The following is an 18,618-nucleotide window of genomic DNA, read 5'->3' on the forward strand; positions in this document are numbered from 1 at the left end:
CAGTGTTATCCAATAGACCAGAGGTCCCCATCCCCCAGACCACAGACCAGTAGCGGTCTGTGGCCTGTTAGGAACTGGGCTGCACAGAAGGAGGTGAGCAGTGGGCTAGTGAGTGAAGCTTCATCTGTATTTACAGCAGCTCCTCATGGCTAGCGTTACTGCCTGAGCTCTGTCTCCTGTCAGATCAGCAGTGGCATTAGATTCACATAGGAGCACCAACCCTATTGTGAACTGCATGTGGAAGGGATCTAGGTTGTGTGGTCCTTATAAGAATCTAATGCCTGATGATCTGTCACTGTTTCCCACCACCCAGAGATGGAATTATCCAGTTGCAGGAAAACAAGTGCAGGGCACCCACTGGTTCTACATTGTGGTGAGTTGTATAATGATTTCATTATATATTATAATGTTAATAACAATAGAAATAAAGTACACAATAAATGTAATGCACTTGAATCATCCTGAAACTTCCCCCCACAAATACATGGAAACTGGTCCTTGGTGCTAAAAAAAAATTGGGGACCACTGCACTAGACTATTCAGTCACGGTCCAATCATACATTCTGCAATGGCGGACTTGCTCTACTCTGCACTGTCCAACATGGGAGCTGCTAGCCACCCACATGGGCTGTTAAGCCCTTGAAATGTGGCTAGTGAGAATGAAGAGCTGAAATTTCAATTTTCTCTTAATTTTTTTTTTTTTTTTTTTTTTTTTTGAGACAGAGTCTCACTCTGTCCTCCAGGCTGTAGTGCAGTGGTGCAATCTCATCTCACTGCAACCTCCATCTCCCGAGTTCAAGCAGTTTTCCTGCCTCAGCCTCCTGAGTAGCCAGGATTACAGGAACGCGCCATCATGCCCGGCTAATTTTTGTATTTTTGTAGAGACGAGATTTCACCATGTTGGCCAGGCTGATCTTGAACACCTGACCTCAGGTGATCTGCCCAACTTGGCCTCCCAAAATGCTGGGATTACAGGTGTAAGCCACCATGCCCGTCCTTAATTCATTTCTAAATCACAAAATCTAAACAACAAGTGGCTGGGAGCTACCATAGTGTACAAGGCAGCTGTAGAATCACAGGAATTGCCAATGACCCTGTCCTGCTTCAAGTTTACTTTTCCCCCTCATGGTGAGACTCTAGATTCTTTCCTCTTCTCTCACATTTTTTAGACTTTTAGGATTAGACCATGAAAATAAGTTCTGTCCTTCCAAGAAAATAACGTTCATAACAATTACTGTATACCAGGATGATTTCAGTGCTTTACATGCATTAATTTACAACAACTCTGAGGCAAGAGCTGTGATTATGCCCATTTAACAGATGACAAAACTGAGGCACAAAGCAGTGCTGGAACTTCTCAAAGTCACACAGGTAGCAGGAGGCAGAGCTCGGATTTGAACTCACTTTGGGTTCAGCAACTCACAGCTCTCATCTATGACATATTACTTCTGTGGTCAAAACGATTAGATCTGGATTTCACAGGAATCTTGTGCTTGCCTGGCTGCTAGGGAGGTTTTCATCATCTTCCTTATCTCACATTTCAAAACCCAGGGCCTCCATGCTCTTGCTATGGTGGCCGTTCACTGGCAGGAGGCTTCTGGGAAGGTTCTCCTTTTCTGTCATTTTTCTTATTCGTGGTTTTTTGTCTCATTGGTGTTTATCTGCAGAACTTTGTTTCTTTCTGCTCAATTCATAATCAGAGTGCTTTTCCTCCTGGCTGAATTCATAAGTGTTTGTGCAAAAAGAGGTTGGCGCAGAGCCAGGCGACTGACGACACCCGGCTCATCTGGCAAGTGGATATCAAATTGTTGCATCTCATTCTGCTATTCACAGCTCCTGCCGTGGGGCTGGGTCATCTGCCAGCTCTCCAAGGAGCTGGTGGGAAACCGCTGCAATCAGAGCGAACCCACGGCCTGGGTGAGCCCGCCTTGGCACAGCACTCCAGCTGACCTCCAGTGCCTTTTTGGAACACATCTGTATTGCCAGGCAGGGCTGTCGGAGGGCCGCCTGCCTCCTGTCCATCACAGAGAAAACCTACCCTTGTCCCGCGTCCCTTCCAGGCAGCCTGTGTGGGGATTGCTGCATTCACCTTTAATATGGCTAAAATGTTTTCCTTCAATGACAGTAATGCTGCCAGAACCCATCAAGACACCCAGGAACTGATGTGCTTTGGCAGATGATGCTGGAAAGATGGGACTCCCGGCAGCCTTTGCATCTGTTGCTCACAGCCCACGAGCATCTCCACCGTCCAGCAGGTCAGGACACGGTCTCTCTCTCTCTCTCTTTCTCTCTCTCACGGTCTCTCTCTCACGGTCTGGGCAGAAAGAGAGAGAGTCCATCTGGAGCAGACTCGGATTTTAAATGAGTGTCCCCAATAATTTAACATGATCGATGGCTGAAGTATTTCACCAAGTTCAGGAGTCCCAGTTCTCAGAGAGAGGCAGCCAGCCATGACTGTAAGACCTGGGCAAACCATACAAACCAGACAGCAGGTCTCACCCCTCCCCAGAGAGCTCCAGAGTATCAAAGAGTGAAACAGCAGAGGAATGGTCTGGGTGGGGTCATCGTGGCTGGCAAGGGTCTGTGACAGCAACTTGTTAGGCTACCCCCAAGAGGAAATTTGGAGAGAGGGTGGGAGGGCAGCTGTCAGTGCAAGCTAAGTCTCCTGGAAAGTAACTTCCAAACTTTGGAGGATTGTGAGCAAGATGGGACCAGCAACTTCTACCTAAAAGAATGTTAATAGCAAGATAACTCATCCCAATATTGGTCCAAGCTGGGTCTTTATTATGCATCATAAAAGCTCTGAGAATAACAATGTAACCTCCAAAAGGGCTGCGGGTTTTGAGGAATCTCAGGCAACTCGCTTCCTTCTGTTCAGTGACTCCCCTGGAGCACAGCAAAGCAAGGAAACACTTACAGCCAAGCTTGAGTTCGAATTTCAAATACAGGGAGTCCATCTCTTTCTACCCAATTGTTCCCTAGATGAGTAACTAACTCCTTCCCCTTAACTGCGCATACTTCCTACCAAAGCACAAGAGCGATGGGATGTCCATGAGCCTCCCCCAAACATGTGCACCTTGTGACATAAATTCTGTCACCCAAAGAGACCACACAAAATGCAAAACCAAAGTGGAGTCTTTCCTTGAATTATAGGTTCCAAAGAGTTTTGGACCCTCTACAAAACCCAAGAGTTAGGAATTGCCTGTAAGAAGCACCAGCTCTTGTTTTAAAGAGGCAATTTAAGAATAATAGCCATGCTGATGCCACACTACGCTAAGGGAGAATAATGAACCTAATAAAACTAGCGATTTTCCAATTGCTTTTGCTGCTGGAAACACTGATTATTCTAATTAAAGGGTAGAATAGTAAATACCCATTCTTTTGCATCCAATTAAGTGTTCAGATTATTTCTCAGAAGTATTTGTTGAAAATAGCACTTCTGATAATCAAGTGTCCCAAATAAACAGAGTCAAGTGTGGTGTGGTACATGTGTGAGTGTGTGTGAGTGTGTGCACACATGTGTCTTTCTGGAGCTCGTTTTATGGAGATCCCGCATAGCTCCCCAAATTCCTGTGAGAACAAATAAGAAAAATCACAGTTTCCTAAGACTACAGCTTGGAATATCTTTGGAAAAGGTGTGTATTGAGAACACAGCATATGGAAACTATTTCACGTTGGCAATATCTGTGATTTAACATTGCAAACATTAGAAATACAACTGGTTCTTCAGAGCCACCTAAGTCCCTCATAATGGCAATATTAGCTTCTTCTAAATAATAAATTAGCCAGTCAAACTGTGTTCTACTGCATGTTAGAAATTTCGTCCTTCTAGTCAACGTCACATTTCAAGGCAAAGTCGATTTATATGTAAGTTAAACAAAGTGCTGTCACTAAAAGTTGAGAATTATGTCTAATGCCAATCAGAAATGGAATAAATAAGTATTAGAGGATTTGCAAGTGAAAGCAACCATAGAAATGCTATCATCAGGAAGGAAAATGTATTACCTGCAGAGGTTACAGATAAGACGCTAGAACCCAAAAGAGAAAGAATCCCTGTAAATATTTCCATTAAGTTAATCAAGAGTGGCTGGGTACGGTGTCTCATGCCTGTAATCCCAGGACTTTGGAAGGCCAAAGGGGGCAGATCACGAGGTCAGGAGATCGAGACCAGCCTGGCCAACATGGTGAAACCCTGTCTCTATTAAAAATACAAAAAATTAGCTGAGCGTGGTGGCATGCACCTGTAATCCCAGCTACCCGGGAGGCTGAGGCAGGTGAATTGCTTTACTCCAGAAGGCAGAGGTTGCAGCGAGCCGAGATCACACCATTGCACTCCAGCCTGGGTGACCGATCACGGCTCCATTTTGAAAAGAAAGAAAGAAGGAAAGAAAGAAAGAAAGAAAGAAAGAAAGAAAGAAAGAAAGAAAGAAAGAAAGAAGGAAAGAAAGAAAGTTAATCAGGGTGAGAATAGGATGAGTTTTTCACCCACCAAAGGAGATGAGATTCATGCATTCTTTCAACATGCATTCCATCAATAGTGAGCACCTGCTCTGAGCTAGGCCCGTTCTAGGTCCCAGGAAATGGGTAACCAACCAGACATGCCCCCTGATTTGGAGCTCACATTTTAGAGCAGCTAAATGGACAGTAAACAAGTGAGCAAATTAAGATCATCTTAAATTGCGGGAAGTTCTTTAGAGAAGCACTTCCATAAAGCTGAATCGCATCATAGACTATGACTGTCAGGCGGTAGGGAAGGTAATATCTCACCTGCCTGTGGATAGCAGAGCTTCTGAGGCCTTGCAAAGTATTCAGTACTAAGATTTCTGTCTTAGCTCAAGTTCCCTAAAAGCAGAGCCTGAGGCAGGGATTGAGTGCATGTAATTGATTCAGGAAGAATTCTCAGGAGATAGGAGTAAGGAAAACAGGATATGGCAGGGCAGGAGCTAAGTGAGATGTGGTCTCAGCTGGAGAGTGGCTCCAGTCTGATCTCACAGGGAGCGCCAGAAGATGAACTGCACCACTATGTTATCCCAGCCTAAGGTGTTTTGTTCTCCTGTGTCAGCTGGTTCCTGGCCAAGGGCTGCAGCCTCTCTCGGGGCCCCAGCAGACTGGAGGAGAAGGAGCATGGTCTGTGGTCTACTCTTTTGTGCACATCCATCCACCTCTTCCCCAGCTGACACTGCTGGAGGAGGAGAGGGAGAGATGTCATCTCCTCCTATGGCAACCTGTGGGATGGCAATGGACCTTTTCCTGTTGGGTGTAATCTGCTGCCATCTCTTGCTGTCTGCAGCCTGACACAGAAGGGTGAAGGTCACCAGGTTCCACTGACAGGGGTCTTTGTCTCAAGTGGCAACCCTAGGACCGCGGGTCCCTTGCAAGATTCAGTCACGTTTCATGACTGTCTGCAACACACCCCATGCCTCTGATGGAAGGAACACAATGCCCCATGCTGCACATATTTCTGCCAGACTGGGGTCCCTGATCTCAATTTTCCTCTGCAGTCCCCAACTCTGGGGTCTGCAGACACATTTCAGATCCCTCCTTAGTACCTTCCAAGAGTCAGAAGCCAGAGGAAATAATCCTTGTCCCAATGCACCTGACCATGCCACCTCACTACATGCTCTTTCTCCCTCTCCAGGAAAAATCAAGCTTGTTGAATACTTACCAATGTGTCCACATGCATTTAGTCCCCATCACCACTTCTTGGGGCAGCATTACCATCCCCAAGTTACAGACGAGGAAACTGAGGAGAGCATTTATATAACATGCATCTAAGTGGTGGACAAAGGATCTAACCAGGCAGTGCGGCACCAGAGCACACATTTTTGTTGTTCAGAGAGATGGGGTCTCTCTCTGTCCCTCAAACTGGAGTGCAGTGGCCTGATCATAGCTCACTGCAGCCTTGAACTCCCGAGCTCCAGCAATCTTCCTGCCTCAGCCTCCCGAGTAGCTGGCACTAGAGGCATTCACCACCAACCCAGCTAATTTTTAAAAAACATTGTTCTAGAGATAGGGTCTGATCCCAAACTCCTGACTTCAAGCGATCCTCCTGCCTCAGCCTCCCAAAGTGCTGGGATTACAGTCGTGAGCCCCTGCGCCCAGCCCAGAGCACACTTTTTTTTTTTTGAGATGGAGTCTCACTCTGTTGCCCAGGCTGGAGTACAGTGGCAAAATCTCGGCCCAGAGCCCACTTTTAACCACCATATCATTCTGCCTCTGAGTAGGTTAGTCAAGCTCTGTAGCTGATCAGATGTCTGTAGAGAGAAAGAGACATCAGTCTCCCCTTTTTCCAGACACCCCCAAACTTTACAAGTGATTTTCTCAGATCCCTCAGTATCAGGAATGGGGATGAGCAGGGCAGCCTTTCCGCTTCCCAACAGCCCAGCAGATATCCCAAGATTACATCTCGTTGGCTCTGACTAGGACATGAGCCCAAAGCTGACCAGTTGCTGTAGCCATGGCATTCAGCATCCTCAGTCCTCTGGCCAGGCCAGAGCTACATCCCACCTCTGGATCCTCGGGTTGAGTCAATACATCTTGAACCAGGCGTGGACTGAAGCTCAAGGGGGAGTCAGAGTAATGTGACCCAGTCCACCAGGAAGTGGGTGCTGAGCAGGCAAGCATTCATCACCCACTGCACACACCAGGGAAGGCTTGCGGTGGCTTAGTCCCACCTGGGGGCAAAGAAAAGAGTGCCTGCTCTGTGCCAAAATGTGATGCCCAACACTGTATCTTAAAGCTAGCTGGCTTTGTAATCCCAGCTACTTGGGAGACTGAGGCAGGAGAACCACTTGAATCCAGGAGGCGGAGGTTGCAATGAGCCAAGACCATGCCATTGCACTCCAGCCTGGGTGACAAGAGAGAAATTCAGTCTCAAAATAAAAAGATAAAAATAAAAAAATAAAAAGCTAGCCTGCTTAATTCTCACAAAGATGCCATCTACTTTTTGGCATTCTACAGGTAGAAACACTGAAACACTGGGAGATTTTAAAACTCACCACCAGCCAGGCACGGTGTCTAATGCATGTAATCCCAGCAGTTTGAGAGGCTGAGGCAAGAGAATTACTTGAACCCAGGAGTTCACGACCAGCCTGGGCAAATTAGTGAGACCTCATCTCTACAAATATTTTTTTTTAAAAAAATTAGGGCTAGGCGCGGTGGCTCACACAGGTAATCCCAGCACTTTAGGAAGCCAAGGCAAGTGGATCACTTCAGCCCAGGGATTCAAAACCATCCTGGCCAACACGACAAAATTCTATCTCAACTAAAAATACAAAACTTAGCTGAGCATAGTGCCACATGTCTATAATCCCATCTACTTGGGAGGCTGAGGCACGAGAACTGCTTTAACCCAGGAGTCAGAGGTTGCAGTGAGTTGAGATTGTGCCACTGCACTCCAACCTAGGTGACAGAGTGAGACTGTGTCTCAAAAAAGAAAAAAATAGGTATGGTGGCACATGCCTGTGGCCCCAGCTACTCAAGAGGCTGAGGTGGCAGGATCACTTAAGCCCAGGAGTTCAAGGGTGCAATGAGCTATGATTGTACTACTGTACCACTATATATACATATATATATGTATACATGTATATATATACACACATATATACATGTATATGTATATATGTATATATGTGTATATGTATATATGTATATATACACACATATATACATGTATATGTATATATGTATATATGTATATATACACACATATATACATGTATATGTATATATGTATATGTATGTATACACACATATATACATGTATATATGTATATGTATGTATACACACATATATACATGTATATATGTATATGTATGTATACACACATATATACATGTATATGTATATGTATGCATACACACATATATACATGTATATGTATGTATGTATACACACATATATACATGTATATGTATGTATGTATACACACATATATACATGTATATGTATGTATGTATACACACATATATACATGTATATGTATGTATGTATACACACATATATACATGTATATGTATGTATGTATACACACATATATACATGTATATGTATGTATGTATGTATACACACATATATACATGTATATGTATATATGTATGTATACACACATATATACATGTATATGTATATATGTATATATACATATATACATGTATATGTATATATGTGTGTATATATGTATATATACACACATATATACATGTATATGTATATATGTATGTATATATGTATATGTATATATGTATGTGTGTTTATATACATGTATATGTGTATATATGTGTGTGTGTATATATATATGTATATATATAAAAAACACACATGCACAAATTCACCACCACCAACTCAGAAATTACCGTCTCCCTCTATTCTAAGGAACTATTTTTCATTTTGCCATCTCTGAAGTTGGAATACACCTTACAATCACTGGAATGTCACGGTCTCGTTGGCAGCATTTTTCTGCTCAGTAGCCTATAACATAATAGCACATCTTGTAACTAACAGTGTTGTAGATGCTATGAGATCCTGGGGAAGCCCAGAATCTAACTCCACCCTGTCTGACTCCAAAGACCACATATTTCCTATGCCTTTGGACTGGGGCACAGATGTAGACAACTCGAGCTTTGCTGATTGTGAGAAAGGTATGAGAAATAGCCCTAATGGAATTTTCTTCTTGTACTTGCAGGGGAACAAAGCGGCATCATTCCACTATTCCAGGGGAGGTGCTAAATACAAGGGTGAGGCTGTCAAGCGGTCCCTGGTGGAGTCCTACACTCACCCAAACAGCAACGAGACAGAGCGGAGGGGAACATCGATACTGTCATGAACTGGTTCACCAAGGAAGACTTTGACTTTGTGACTCTGTGCTACAGAGAGCCAGATAACGTGGGACAACGATTCGGGCCAGAGGCAGAGAACAGGAAGTTGATGATTCAGCAAATCGACAGGACCATCGGGTATCTGGTGGGAGCCACTGAGAAGCACAGCCTGCAGAACACCTCAGCGTCATCATCACATGAGACCGTGGGATGACCACCGTGAAGAACAGACCCAATGTCAAAAATATCCCTTGTCCAACTACATCAAGTTCAGGAACTTGGTCAAGTTTGATATTGTGGGCTACGGTGGCTTTGGGATGCCCCTACCCAAATTGGGGCAAGAGGAATCCCTTTACCAGGCACTGAGGAATGCGTACCCTCACCTCCACATCTACAAGAAGGAGGAGTTTCCAGAACACTTCCATCTCGCTAAACATGACCAGGTTCTGCCAATCGTGATGTATGCCAACTCTGGTTACAGTATCAATGGGGTAAGTTCATCCTAAAATGAATAAAGTCACCTTGGATCTAGGAGACAACCATTAGAGAAGGGTGGTTATGCAAAAATCAAACATAAGTGCACAGCCGGGCAGGGTGGCTCAAGCCTATAATCGCAGCACTTCGGGAGGCTGAGGCAGGTGTATCACCTGAGATCAGGAGTTTGAGACCAGCCTGGCCAACATGGTGAAACCCCAGCTCTACTAAAAATACAAAAATTCGCGGGGCGTGGTGGCGCGCATCTGTAGTTCCAGCTACTCTGGAGGCTGAGGCAGGAGAATCGCTTGAACCTGGGAGGGAGAGGTTGCAGTGAGCCAAGATCAAGCTACTGCACTCCAGTCTGGGCAACAGAGTGAGACCCTGTCTCAAAAAAATATAATATAATATAACATAGTAAAACAAAACAAAACAAAATAAAATAAAATAAGTGCACACACTACGAGTTGTAGCCCACAGGGTCCTAAATGTTCCCCACCCCCCGCCCAACCAATGCTGCCCCAAATTACCATTATACAAGATTAATGACCAATTCAACTTGACAAGGCTGATTTAAAAATAAAAATAAGGCTGGCCATGGTGGTTCACACCTGTAATCTCAGTGTTTTGGGAGGCCAAGACAGGAGGATTGCTTAAGGCCAGGAGTTCAAGACCAGCCCGGGCAACATATGGAGACCCATCTCTACAAAAAACAAACAAATAAATAAATAGCCAGACATGGCGATGCATGCCTGTAGTTCCAGCTACTCAGGAGGCTGAGGTGGCAGGATTTCTTGAGCCCAGGAGGTCAAGCCTGCACTAAGCTGTGATTGCACTACTACACTCCAGCTTGAGCAACAGAGCAAGACCCCACCTCTAAAAAATAAATAAAGAAATAATAAAAAATAAACACCAACTTCATTATTCAAAATTGTGCATAGCTCTTCACTAAACATTGAATAGCAGTTCTTTCATTTTTGTCTTCCCGACAGCCCTATAAAATAGATGCTCTTAGTTCCACCATTTTAAAGAAGAAATCAAAACCTAGAGAGAAGTGACTTGAGATTAAAAATGTAAGGTTGGGCTGGGTGCAGTGGCTCACACCTGTAATCCCAGCACTTTAGAAGGCTAACATATGTAGACTGCTTGAGCCCAGGAGTTTGAGACCAGTCTAGGCAGCACAGTGAAACACCACCTCTACAAAAAATGCAAAAAAAGTTGCTGGGCATAGTGGCACGTGCCTGTGGTCCCAGCAACTCAGGAGGCTGAGGTGGGAGAACTGCTTGAGCCCGGGGGTGTTGAGTCTGCAGTGAGCCATGATCACGCCACTGTGAGATAGGAGGCAGGACTTGACTCCACAGGCAGGGCTTGGACATAAGGCCAAATTGAGGACTAGCTAAAACAGGGCTGGGGCAGAAACAGCTTTCCATCAGACATGCCCACCAGTGTGCCATGTGAGTTTACTATTGCCAAGGCAACACCCGGGAGTTACTGCCCCTTTCCATGGCAACGACCCAATTACTCAAAAGTTACTACCCATTTTCTAGAAATTCCAGCATAAACTGCCCTTTAATCTGCATGCAATTAAAAGTGGGTATAAATGTGATTGCAAACTCTCCGCCGCTGTTCTCTGCCTCCAGGGTAGCCCTGCCCTACAGGAGCAGTCACAGGGCTGTAATGCTGCCTCTTCAATAAAGCTGTTTTCTTCTATACCTCTGGCTTGCCCTTGAATTCTTTCCTGGGTAAAGACAAGAACCCTCATGTACTTTTGAGAGGTGACAGCATGCTGGCAGCCCTCAAGCTCACTCTCGGCACCTCCTCTGCCTGGGCTCCCACTTTGGCGACACTTGAGGAGCCCTTCAGCCCACTGCTGCATTGTGGGAGCCCCTTCCTGGGCTGGCCGAGGCTGGAGCCAGATCGCTCAGCTTGTGGGGAGGTGCAGAGGGAGAGGCGCGGGCAGGAACCAGGGCTGGGCGCAGCGCTTGTGGGCCAGCGCGAGTTCTGGGTAGGCATGGGCTCACTGGGCCCCACACTCAGAGTGGCCCGCTGGCCCCGCTGGACCCGGGCAGTGAGGGGCTTAGCACCTGGGCCAGCAGCTGCTTTGCTCAATTTCTCGCCAGGCTTTAGCTGTTTCCCTGCAGGGCAGGGCTCAGGACATGCAGCCCACCATACCTGAGGCTCCCCCCAACCCGCCATGGGCTCCTGCATGGCCTGAGCCTCCCCAATGAGTGCTGAGCCTCCCCCATGAGCACCGGCCCCTGCTCCAGGGTGCCCAGTCCCATTGACCACCCAAGGGCTGAGGAGTGCCAGTGCAGGGCACAGGACTGCCAGGCAGCTCCACCTGCGGCCCCCATGTGGGATCCACTTGGTGAAGCCAGCTGGGCTCCTGAGTCTGTTGGGGACTTTGAGAACCTTTATGTCTAGCTAAGGGATTGCAAATACACCAATTGGCACACTGTATCTAGCTCATGGTTTGTAAACACACCAATCAGCACCCTGTGTCTAGCTCAGGGTTTGTGAATGCACCAGTCGACACTCTGTATCTAGCTAATCTAGTAGGGACTTGGAGAACTTTTGTGTCTAGCTCAGGGATTGTAAACGCACCAATCAGCACCCTGTCAAAACAGACCAATCAGCTCTCTGTAAAACAGACCAATCGGCTCTCTGTAAAATGGACCAATCAGCAGGATGTGGGTGGGGCCTTATAAGGGAATAAAAGCAGGCTGCCCCAGCCAGCAGTGGCAACCCACTGGGGTCCCTTTCCACACTGTGGAAGCTTTGTTCTTTTGCTCCTTGCAATAAATCTTGCTGCTGCTCACTCTTTGGGTCCACACTGCCTTTATGAGCTGTAACAATCACTGCGAAGGTCTGCAGCTCCACTCCTGAAGCCAGCAAGACCACAAACCCACCAGAAGGAAGAAACTCTGAACACATCCGAGCATCAGAAGGAAAAAACTCCAGACACGCCGCCTTTAAGAACTGTGACACTCACCGCAAGGGTCCGTGGCTTCATTCTTGAAGTCAGTGAGACCAAGAACCCACCAGTTCCAGACACACTATGCTCCATTTCAGGGCTCCCCTGCCCTGCGTCAACTGCACTCTGGCCTGGGTGGCAGAGAGAGAAACCCTATCTTAAAAAAAAGAAAGAAATGTAAGGTTAAGTGATGCCCCCAAGCCTGAGTGGCTGATCATTATACAGAGTACACAAAGATCACCAAAAAAGTCGCCACAGAGGCCCCCCGCCGCTGGTTCTCATTTGCCCATATCAAAAAATATGCAAGCCTGTTCATACAAAGACACGCACAGATGCTCATAGCAAAATTATTCATAATTGTCAAAAGGTGGCAACAACACAAATGCCTATCAACAACAGATGAATGGGCAAACAAGTACAGTCTACCCGTGTGATGGAACATTAATCAGCCAAAATATGGAATGAAGGGCTGATTCATGCTACAACCTGGATACACCTTGAAACCATTAGGCTAAGTGAGAGAAGCCAGACAAATATAAGATGATTCTCTCCCTCTCCCTCTCTCTCTCTCTCTCTCTCTCTCTCTCTCTCTCTCTCTCTCTCTCTCTATATATATATATATATATATATATATATATATATATATATATGCGCCCAGGATATGAAAATCCAAAGAAACAGAAAGTAGATTAATGGTTGCCAGGAGCCAGGGGTGGGGATAGTCGGGGGGAAATAAGGCGTGACTGCTAATAGATACAGGGTTTCTTCTGGGGTAATTAAAATTTCTAAAATTGATGGTGATGATGGCTGCACAACTCTGTGAATATATTAAAAACCACTGAATTATACACTTTATTTATTTATTTAGAGACAGGGTCTGGCTCTGTTGCTCAGGCTGGAGTGCAGTGGTGCAATCTCAACTCACTACACCCTCCACCTCCCAGGCTCAAACCATCCTCCCACTTCAGCCTCCTGAGTAGCTGGGACTACAGACACACACCACCATGCCCAGCTAATTTTTTTGTATTTTTGGTCAAGACAGGGTTTTGCCATGTTGCTCGGGCTCGTCTTAAACTCTTGGGTTCAAGCGATCCTCCCACCTCAGCCTCCCAAAGTGCCGGGATTACAAGTGTGAGCCACCATGCCCGGCCAAATTGTACACTTTAAATGGGTAAATTGTATGGTATGTGAATTATCTTTCAATAAAGCTGTTATTAAAAAGCAGCTTTAAGGGCCAGACATAAGGGCCATGCCTGTAATCCCAGCACTTTGAGAGGCCAAGGCAGGAGGATCACTTTAGTCCAGGAGTTCAAGACCAGCCTAGACAACATGGCAAAACCTGGTCTCTACAAAAAATTTAAAAATTAGGCTTGGCGTGGTGGCTCATGTCTGTAATCCCAGCACTTTGGGAGGCTGAGGTAGGTGGATCACTTGAGGTCAGGAGTTCAAGACCAGACTGGCCAACATGGTAAAACCCTGTCGCTACTAAAAATACTTTTTAAAAATTAGCCAGGCATGGTGGTGCGTGCCGAGGCTGAGGCAGAAGAATCGCTTGAACCCGAGAGGTGGAGGTTGCAGTGAGCCGAGATTACGCCACTGCACTCCAACCTGCTGGGAGACAGAGCAAAACTCCATTTCAAAAAAAAATTAAAAATTAAAAATTAGCCAGCGGTGGTGGCTCGTGTTTGTAGTCCCAGCTACTCATGAGGCTAAAGTGGGAGGATTGCTTGAGCCCAGGAGGTTGAGGCTGCAGTGAGCCAAGATTGTGTCACTGCACTCTGGTCTCAGCAACAGAACAAGACCCTGTTTCACAATTTTGAAAACAATTAAAAAACAAGCCTAAAGAAAACACAAAAACCAATGCTAACTGTGAGACATAAATGAGGTGGTCTATTTTTGTTAACTACCAACTAACAATTCATGGCAGAAACAAAGTTTAAATGATGCTATAGCCGGGCACTGTGGCTCACGCCAGTAATCCCAACACTTTGGGAGGCTGAGGCGGGTGGATCACCTGAAGTCAGGAGTTTGAGACCAGCCCAGTCAACATGGTGAAACCCCGTCTCTACTAAAAATACAAAAATTAGCCAGGCGTGGTGGCAGGTGCCTATAATCCCAGCTACTCGGGAGGCTGAGGCAGGAGAATCGCTTGAACCCCGGGGGGGCGGAGGTTGCAGTGAGCCAAGATCGCACCATTGCACTCCAGCCTGGGCAACAGAGCGAAACTCCGTCTCAAAAAATAAATAAATAATTAAATAATTGATGCTATAAACCTCATGTGAGGGAAGAATGCCCCAGGTACAGCTTGAAGAACCCTTGCTGTGAATAGGAGCCAAATGCGATCATTATGTTTACAACTTGCTTCATGTTAGCTTGCTGCAACTCCACAGTGTAACAGGTATGAGAAAACTCATGGGGTTACTGTTGAATGTTGGTGGAAATATTCACATTAAAATACAACAGTTTATCACTTAAGGTATATTTTATCCCTCAAGTGGCCCGGAACACTGTGATTACTGCACACCAATCCCACGCCCATAAACCTGGTTTATGACGTTTTGTAACAGGATATCTTGACAGTAGCATGAGGACATTTAACGAGACAAGAACATTCCCCACTGACCAACCAGATGGTTTGAGGGAACAGGATGCTGTGCTCAGTTTAATCTTCTGCTGAACCGACCATTAGGCAGAAAATCCTTTGGGTCAATGCCTCTCACTGAATCCACTTCTCATCCTGTCCACCTGCCTGCTTTGCAGTGCAGAGTAAAGTGGGCCTTCCTTGACTCTCTTCAGGGACCAACGTGCTTGAGGCCATCATGAGGACGTTCATTTTTTTTTTTTTTTTTTTTTGAGAGAGTCTCACTCTGTCGCCCAGGCTGGAATGCAGTGGTGTGATCTCAGCTCCCCACTGCAACCTCTGCCTCCCAGGTTCAAGTGATTCTCCTGCCTCAGCCTCCTGAGTAGCTGGGATTACAGGCATGTGTCACCAGGCCCAGCTAATTTTTCTATTTCTTTTAGAGACAGGGTTTCACCATGTTGGCCATGCTGGTGTCGAACTCCTCACTTCAAGTGATCCACCTGCCTTGGCCTCCCAAAACGCTGGTATTACAGGTGTGAGGAAAAGTGCCTGGTAGAGGGCTTTCATTCTTGATGGACTGCTCCATAGCCTCAGAGACAGTCGGACTGGTTTCTTCAACCACAGCGGAGCAGACAGGCAATTTCTGTATGCACCAGGCCAAATATTAGACCAACTCTTCAATGTACAGAGAGCATCACATTTCTTATATGCTAGAATATCTGTTGGTCTAAAATATAAATAAATAGTATTGTAGCCAGCCACAGTGGCTATAATTCCAGAGCTTTGTGGGGCTGAGGCAGGAGGTTCACTTGAGGTCAAGAGTTCGAGACCAGCCTGGGCAACATGGCGAGGCACCCCCACCACCACCTGCCATCTCTACAAAAATTAAAATAATTAGCTGGGCATAGTAGTGTGGGCCTGTAGTCCCAACTACTTGGGAAGCTGATGTAGATGGATTGCTTGAGCCCAGGAATTTGAGGCTGCAGTGGGCTATGACTGCATCACTGTACTCCAGCTAGACCTTGTCTCAAAAAAAAAAAAGTGTTGAAATTGACATTACTTTATCATTTGAAAAGAGGGACAGACAAGAAAGGTATTTGGCATTTACCAAGAAATTACCCACAATCCTCATCCCATCCTACCCCCACCCTTCCCCTAAAAGTATATGTATATGCATTTATACCATAAAAAAATACATCTATTTGGCTCTGGAACCAGATTGCTTGGGTTCAATTACCTGATCTAGCATTTGCTCCTGATGACTCAGTGCAGAAAAGCTCTGTAACTCAGTTTCCCCAGCTGTAAAATGGGGAATGGCACCTTAACTGGGCTGCCATGAAGGTAAAGGAGGTAACATATATTTATGAAGCATTCAGAACAATTCATGATACATAATAAGCTCTCTATATATGAGCTTATTATTACTGTCAGAACGATCATCATCATCTTGCTGTTTCCAATGGGTATGCTTTCTACATTCTCTTTCTTAAAGACCTTTAAATCCTTGGTATTCTCTCCACCACCACAGAGAGCAGTGTCCTTGTAGTTTAAATTCTCAAAGACTTCATGGATTCAACAAGCATGACATTAACTAAGGGACAGTTTTCTTTCAGCGGATTGGAATCTAAAATGGCTTTTTTATTGTTATTATTTTTCAGAGAATTATAATGTCTTTCAACAAAGGCAGCCATGGCTTTGATAATTTCCTCATGGATATGAGACCATATTCAGAGCTTTTGGGCCAGATTTCAAGAGGAATCGCCTGGCCGAGCCTTTTAATGGCGTCCACATTTACCCATTCATGTGTAAGCTCCTGGGAGTCACCCCCAAACCCACAACAGCTCCCTGGCAGTCACCCAGGAAATGCTCGTGAACTCCTATGTCCAGCAGCCAGGTGAGACGCAAAAGCAGCTGCCAGAAAACTGTCAGCATAGTCTGCTCTGTCCTGAGATAGAAAAGAATCAAAAAGGGGTCTCATGGTGGGGAGGAGGGAATTCAAGCACAACAATCCTGTTTCCCAGCAGCTTTGGAGCCCCAGGAACAAGATGTCAATAGCTCCAAACAGATAGCAGGGGGGGTAGGGAATCCCTCGACCTGCTGGTAACATTTTACATAGTGTCTTTTAGGGAAAGGGAAGGCTGTCTATAATGTCAGGCTGTAATCCTTCCGGTCCTCAGGAAATCACTGTGTACAGTCTGCCCCCAAGATGCCCCTTCCAGATACGGAAATCAGCCCTCCTTCAATAGCACAGAAAGCTGTTCATAGGGAAGGAGCAAAACCCTGCTGTTCCCTAGATGCTGAAAAAAGGAGAGGGGAGAGTCTGAAACGAGACTGCAAATTCTCAAGACTTCAAACCCCTTCAATCTGGGTGATACAAAGGAAGAATAAAATCCTCTCAGAATTTGCTGTTGCCTTCCTTTGTGGGTTGTTTACAAACACTGGCTATCTTTCCTTTTGCCAGGAGAGACTTGGATACTGTCCAGCGATCTAATGAGCGCTTAAAGCAATTACATGCAAAAAGGAGTAATGGGCTGGACACAGTGGCTGATACTTGTAATCCCAGGACTTTGGGAGGACGAGGTAGGAGGATCACTTGGGGCCAGGAGATTGAGACCAGCCTGGGCAACATAGTGAGACCCTGTCTCTACAATAAATTAGCTGGGAGTAGTGTCACATGCCTGTAGTCCCAGCTACTGGAGAGGCGAGGCGGGAGGATCGCTGGAACCCAGGAGTTTGAGGCTGCAGTGAGCTATCATTGTGCTACGGGACTCCAATTCCTGCCTCTAAAAAAAAAAAAAAAAAAAAAGGAAAAGAGGGGAGGGCAGGGGTGATACACATCCTTTCTCTTCTTCTAAGCCACTGCCCATGATCTCCTTGTGAACATACAGGAAGCAGTCCCTTTTGCAGAAAACTAATTAAATGAATGACTAATTCACCAAATTATGGAGGATTTTTCTTCTTTTTAAGTTTTGGAGTTTTGCTACAACTATTTTGTAGCCCCTCCCCTGTCCCACATCCCACTGGGAGCCTGGGATAAGCTGCGTCTGACTGTCAGTTACTGATAAGCAGGACATCCCACAAACAGATTTTCAGTGAATTGGCTTTCAGCAAATTGATCACTTGGCAAAGTGGTCATTAGGCAAATGGGTCATTTGGCGAAAAGGTCATTTAGTAAATCCGCTTTCAATGACTTGCCCTATGAGATTTCTCTAGAGTGAGCATTTTCTTGGGTTAAATGTACATTTCATTTCCATAATGAATACTCACTGGCGGCTAGATGAGAAACTTCCCAGGGAACCAGGAGCAACCAGAACAACCTCTTAATAATCACGCAATTAAAAACCTTCTGGTTTCTTAACAGGAGCGGAGGTACAGATGGCATCTGCTCTGCAAGGCGCAGTGATCGGGTTAAGCATTGTCACAGGAGCTCTTGCGGTTCTGTTTGTTGGTAGTGTGACATACACAGCCATTCGTCAGAAAAAGGACTCAGTGGTCTTTGGGTCTCCTGTAGTTGATCATTCATATGATAACCCATGACAACTCCTTGCCACATGCCACAGGAGGTCCAGCACTCCAAGAACCCAGCAGCCAGGGCCAGCTTCATGGGTTTGCAACCTGGACAGTCCCACAGGGACACAGAAGAGTCCCCACTGTGGTTTAATAATCTGCCATCACCATCTTGAAATTCTTTATTTTTTAACAAGGGTGGCCAGGGATAGTGGCTCATGCCTGTAATCCTAGCACTTTGGGAGGCCAAGGCAGGCAGATGGCT

At 45.7% G+C, this 18,618-nt stretch overlaps 1 long non-coding RNA gene across 1 annotated transcript; it reads right to left on the bottom strand.

Moving 5' to 3' along the window:
- Nucleotides 1-716: 716 nt before the first annotated feature.
- On the bottom strand, nucleotides 717-16,796 carry LOC134758293 (uncharacterized). Its single transcript, XR_010133327.1, has 3 exons — nucleotides 16,642-16,796; nucleotides 12,284-12,422; nucleotides 717-2,725 (listed from the first exon to the last, which is right to left on the bottom strand). It is a non-coding gene; the product is annotated as an uncharacterized lncRNA (long non-coding RNA).
- Between the last annotated feature and the right edge of the window lie 1,822 nt (nucleotides 16,797-18,618).

Source organism: Gorilla gorilla, chromosome 3 (assembly GCF_029281585.2).
Source record: "Gorilla gorilla gorilla isolate KB3781 chromosome 3, NHGRI_mGorGor1-v2.1_pri, whole genome shotgun sequence".
Classification (NCBI taxonomy): domain Eukaryota; kingdom Metazoa; phylum Chordata; class Mammalia; order Primates; family Hominidae; genus Gorilla; species Gorilla gorilla.